Here is a 6,000-nt window from a genome sequence, read left to right as displayed (position 1 = left end):
GAAAAGGTCAGAACTCAATATAATATTCGATCTTTGCACACAGGTTTCAAGAGAGGCATAAAAAGGTAAACGGCAAAAAAACAAAAATGTGATTTAAGAGTACACAGTGATTGTGGTGGGAGATGTGAAAAGGAAGAGTCAGAAAAAGGTCAATTACATCACAGGAAGAAGCACAAAAATATATACAGTAGAAGGAAAGAGGAGAGGGAGATGAGCATTGTTTGAGAGTTCCTCTCATCTGTTCAGCTTCAAGGAGGGAACAACAAACTTAGTTAAGTATAGAAATGCATCTAGCTCTATAGGAAGTAGGAGGAGAAGGGGAAAAGAAAATGGAGTGGAGGCTAAAAGGGAGGGAAGAAGTAGTAAGGCAAAAGGGGATTAAAAGGGACAGGGGGCTGAAAGAAGGGAAGGAAAACTGAGGGAGGCGGCGGTCACAAATTAGAACTCTCTTGTGGAGGGGAAGAGAGAAGTGAGAATTCAAAGCATGAACAGGGGGAAGGAGATGTTGGGAAAGACACAGATAGCAATCATAACTGTGAATGTGAATAGAATGAACTCTCTCATAAAACAGAGATGGATACAGAATGGATTAAAAACCATAATCCTACAATATGTTGTTTACAAGAAAAAATTGGAAATGGAGGCATACACACATGGTAAAGATAAAAGGTTGGAGCAGAATATATTGTGCTTCAGCTGATGTAAAAAAAGGAGGGGTAGCAATCCTAATCTCAGAGAAAGCAAAAGCAGAAATAGATCTGATCACAAGAGATAAGGGAGAAAACTATATCCTGCTAAAAATCACCATAAACAACAAAGCAATTTCATTACTTAATATACATGCTTCAAGTGGTACAGATTCGAAATTCTTAGAGGAGAAGTTAAAGGAGTTACAGGAAGAAACAGATGGCAAAACTGTACTAGTGAGGGACCTCAAACTCCCCCTCTCTGAAACTGATAAATCTAACCTCAAAACAAATTTTAAAAAGTTAAGGAGGTGAATAAAACTCGGGATAAAATAGAAATTATAGATCTCTGGAGAAAATTGAAGGGGGATAGAAAGGAATATATCTTTTTTCTCAGCTCTTTTAAAATTTTTGAATTTTTATCGAAAAGGTCCTGTAGCCTCCTTACCTTGAAGAGAAACTTGGGGATCTTTGGCGAGTTCAACTAGAGGAAGTATCAAAAGACAGAGGAGATGAGTCTGGAGAGAGTTTCCCCCACTCTGCCTCCATGTCTCCACACAAACAGGATGATGAGGAAAAAAACCACAAGGGACTAGGCCAGGGGTGGAAAATTCCCACAGGTTCATTGTCCCATGGTTGGGGCCCAGAGCTGATAGGTGACAACTCATATACTCTGTGCCCAAGAAATACTCAGTCTATATGCAGAGATCAAAGAAAGAGATCTATGACATATATGTGTGTGTGTATGTATGTATAAAATTATTTAGAGCAGTTCTTTTTATGTGGCAGGAACTGGAAACCGAGGGAGTGCTCTTCAGTTAGAGAATGGCTAGACAAATCACAGCACAGTCAGTTCTGCCACGACGCATGTTTGGAAAACTGGAATTTGTTCCAGTGTGATGAATCCATTAGGGAGCGTGGTGAGCATAACTTAAATTTTGGGTTTACTTCTGTGTGATCTCTTCCCTGAGAAACAGCACCACTCCCTGCTTACTTACAAGGTGTAATCCTTTCCATACCCACTTACATAAGCAAACCCAAGGTTTCAGACGAGGGAAAGTGCCCCATATGTTGTGTATTTTATGGTGCACTTAGGAATTGTGAGCAGAAAAAGCCTGGTCCTTACTCCCTCTCCTTTCAACTTTTTCTCTAAGACCTCTAGTCTCAAGGCACAGAGGTTTGGCCTCCCCTCCACCCTGGGGCTCAGAGTGAGTAGCAGTGAACCTGTAGTAACACTTACTGTAATATTTCTGTATTTCTTAATAATTTTCCATGTTAAAAACCATGTTACCATTTCTATTCATTTGCTTACTCTTTTTAAAATGTTACTGGCAAAGTTATTGCTCCCCTAACCCCATTTACCCTATAAACTTGGGGGTTTTATTGCATGATTTTAGATATTGTGGTAACGAGGGAAATCATACATCATATTAAAACAAGACTGACTGTATATGAATATATTGGAATATTGCTGTGCTGTAAGGAAAGAAGAGAGATTGTCTAAGAGTAACATGGGAAGACATATGAACTGATATATAGCCAAGTGAGCAGAAGAAGGAGAATAGTTTATGTAATAAAAACATCATTGTAAAAACAATTGGCTCTGAAAAACTTAGGAACTGTGACCAGCATGGTGACAAATCACCATTACAGGGGTCTCTTGATGGAATATGCTACCCACCTTCTAATACAGAGCTGACACGTTCACTGTACAGACTGAAACAGTTATTTTAAACATGGCCAATATAAGAATTTGTTTTTACAAGGTTTTGTTTTTCTATAGGAGGTGAGGTAGGAAGGAAAAAGAAAGATTTTTATGCATTGTTCATTGAAAAAATGGATTTAGATTATTAAGTAAAATCAGATGTTCTTCTACTATCTCCTTACTTACCTTGAGCATCACCTCTCAGCCATTTTGTTGAGTCATTTTTAGGGCATATGCCATTCTCCTTGGCAGAGGAAACAAAAAAGAAATGATCATACCTGCCCCCTTTCTGTTGTTGGCATTATTGCCCCATGCACCCCAAGCAAGTGTGCTTTCCTGTGGTTGATCCTACTTTACCCCCAAACAGAACTTTTAAAAACAACCATCTTTGTTGTTGTCCTCGTCCCTAGCCAGCTTTAGATGATTGTGAGCTTCAGCACTCATCACATTATTTTCATACACCTGTGCCATATTCTTATGCCTGCTCTCTCCTTCAGGGCTTTACTTCCATGTTCTGTGGATATCATTTAAAATCAAAGTTTAAATCCAAGTCTTTTGCTCTTCTGCCACCTTCCACATTTCCATTAATGAATGAAATGAGATTAGCTTGCCATGATTTATTTAGATGAAGATATGCTGGCCTTTTGTAATCATTACACCTCTTGGTGCTTGTTAAACATCTTTTTATTGATCTGTTCTTAGTATTTGCCAGGAATTGCCATAAAACTCATTAGTATTAATTTTGCATATTTATTTTCTTCTTTTTTTGTAATTTTATCTGAAAATCTTTCAGGACCTAGTTCATCTGGGTGTTTCATCTGTGTAAAGTGACTTAAATTCATAGAGAGCAATTAAGTTTTCTCTTAACCATTCCTAGAATGATAAATCATCAAAGGATAGCAAGAGACAATTTTCTGTGTGTTTCTTTTAAAAATCTAAGTTGGTTGATGAGTTTCCTGTGCATCAACATTGATTTCTTCAGACAAGACCTAATTTTCTTTCTCATTGCAATAATTTCCCATTGTTTCTTCACCATTTTATTCTTGAACATCTCCCATCTCTCCTGGATTGGCATCCCCTGTAGAATATTAGTCCTTTCTTCACTCAGCCCTTTGAGATCTGCTTTTCTAAAACCTTGGGTTCATGACAGACTATTTGGCTTTCCTTGCCCCCTCTAACAAAGAATTGTTCACTTCCCCTCTGGCTTTTCATCAGTTCTGCCTAAGCTACCATTTTCTACCTGCTAAGAAGAATCATATGAATAATAAATTTTTGTTGTTGGTTTCTCCACCTATAGAAAGATGAAATTATCACTAGGAGAAGTCAAGCTGTTTAGCTTTAGGCGGGGGGTCTTCAGTAGATGTCTGAAAAACAGAAGCTCCCTTTCATTGTCATATTATCCATCTGTGCCATGTCTGTGATGTTTCCCAGCATCTAGGTATGGAAGTATGACCAAGAGAGGCAACCAGAGCAGGAAGCACCAGGAAAGAAAGGTTTTTCAGGGGATGCCTGAATCAGCACAGAGTACAGCAATATATGCCATCTGATACCTCTGTCATCTCAAAGCTGGTTCTAAGTCAAAGATCCTGGATGAAGGGAGTGGATGTAAACATGGACCTTATCTGTTTATTGAGCAAGACAAAATATTCTGGATGCATACATAACTGTTTGGCTCTGATCCCAGGAGCATATCAGGGATTTTGTTCCAGCCTTTAGCCCAGCTTGGAAATCTGAAGTCAAATAAACAAAGTGTCCTAAACTTGTGGGGAATCAGCAGCTCATTCACTTTAAACTTACAGAACTGACCTAACAGGCTAACAGTGACTAAGTCCAGCAGCAGTTTACGGAAACTTCTGACTACAAACAAAGGAACTGATCCAGTTCTAGGACAGGAATTTTCAGAGGCGTGATCTTATGATTCCATCCTCGCCCACCTTCTCTGCCCAGTCAGTGTAGACATTGGAAAATTAGAGGCAGCAATCAGCGTACATAGTCATAGAACAAATAAGTATCAGGCAGAATTGCAATCCTACCTGAACTATGGACCCACTTAACCTGAGATTAACTTCTTTCTTTCTATTATAGGAGACATGGACCTTGGTGACAAATCATAGACTCTTTTGAACTTGGTGTGAACTTCTTTTTTTTATTTTATTTTTTATTTTAAACACAGTTTGTAACAGATATAGCAATTCAAACTTTTGGTTAGGTGATACATCTTTTTAAAGCATTTATAATATGGACTACAAAAGAATTTTTTTAAACATTAACCATCTGAGACACAGATAATATTTATGTTGCTAACTTCACAAGCCCTTGACCTAATTGTCTCCACAGTATTGCTAAGAGTTAAAGGAACCTAACTTAATGTTGTTGTTCTAAAGTATTATGCCTAATAGCTTAATTTTAGACAACCTTGGATGTTCCCCAACCCTAATCTATAATTGATTTGATCTGGTATTAAGCTTACAAATTTTTTGACTGTAGGAAATTGCCACCAATAGTAAGGACATTGCAGGGATACAATGTCTCCCCAACTGCATGTCAACCTCATGTCAACTCCAGGCAGAATTAGACTATCCACTTGCATTCAGTCAGGCATAAAGTCTGCCAGGTGTCAGTGGGGAAATTGAGCCAGGAGAATCCCACCTCAGCCCAAGCTGAACAGCCTTTCTCCCACCCTTCCCTTGAGATCACCTTATGAAGTGTATACCAGCATCTCATGAGTTTACTGGCGTCATGGATTGGAGGCTCAGATCTCCTTTCTGTCTACCCATTCCTGGAGTTAGACTCAGAAGAACACTCACTTAATAGTCCCATAGCATCTAAAAATGGCAAGTTCCAATAACCAGGTTCCAAATACGATTATAGTTTCACTTTGGTAAAGGAACATCTTTTGAGGCAAGTCTTAAGTCGCTTACATGCCTTTCTATACATGTTCTAGTTCCTGATTTAATGGCAATCATAAAATCAAATTTACCATTGAAACCTTGATTTTTCCATCAATGCCAAATTTAACCCAATGTTACCTTCCTCTAGGAAATTTAGGCTAAAATTGTTTTCTCCAAACTAAAGATGACATTGATTTATTCTCAGTAATAAATGCAGTCTATTGTTTTAATACTGATTGCTTTTACCTCACTTTGTAACATGTCCAATTTTACTCCCTATCACTCCTCTCCCCCCGCTTCCTAATACCTTGCATTCTGATTACTCCTTCCCTCAATGTACCCTCCCCTTCATCACACTCCACCCCTCGCTTATCCCCATCTTGTCTCTTTTCTTGCAGGGCAATATAAATTTCAATACCCCATTCTCTGTATTTCTTATTTTCCAATTACATGCAGTAAAATTCTCAACATTCCTTTCTAATACTTTGAATTCCAACTTCTCTACTTCCCCCCTCCCTCCCCAGCCCCACTGAGAAGGGAAGCAATTCAATGCATACTAAATATGTGTTGTTTTGCAAAAGACTTCCATAGTAATCATGTTGTGTAAAACTAACTATATTGCCCTCTGACCTACCCTATCCCCCACTTTTTCTTCCCCACAATTGACCTTGTCTCTTCTCAAAAGTGTTTATTTCTAGTGACTCCCTTCTCCCATCTG

The sequence above is a fragment of the Notamacropus eugenii genome, chromosome 1, assembly GCF_028372415.1.
Source record: "Notamacropus eugenii isolate mMacEug1 chromosome 1, mMacEug1.pri_v2, whole genome shotgun sequence".
Classification (NCBI taxonomy): Eukaryota; Metazoa; Chordata; class Mammalia; order Diprotodontia; family Macropodidae; genus Notamacropus; species Notamacropus eugenii.
Note: the sequence above shows the minus strand (reverse complement) of the source record.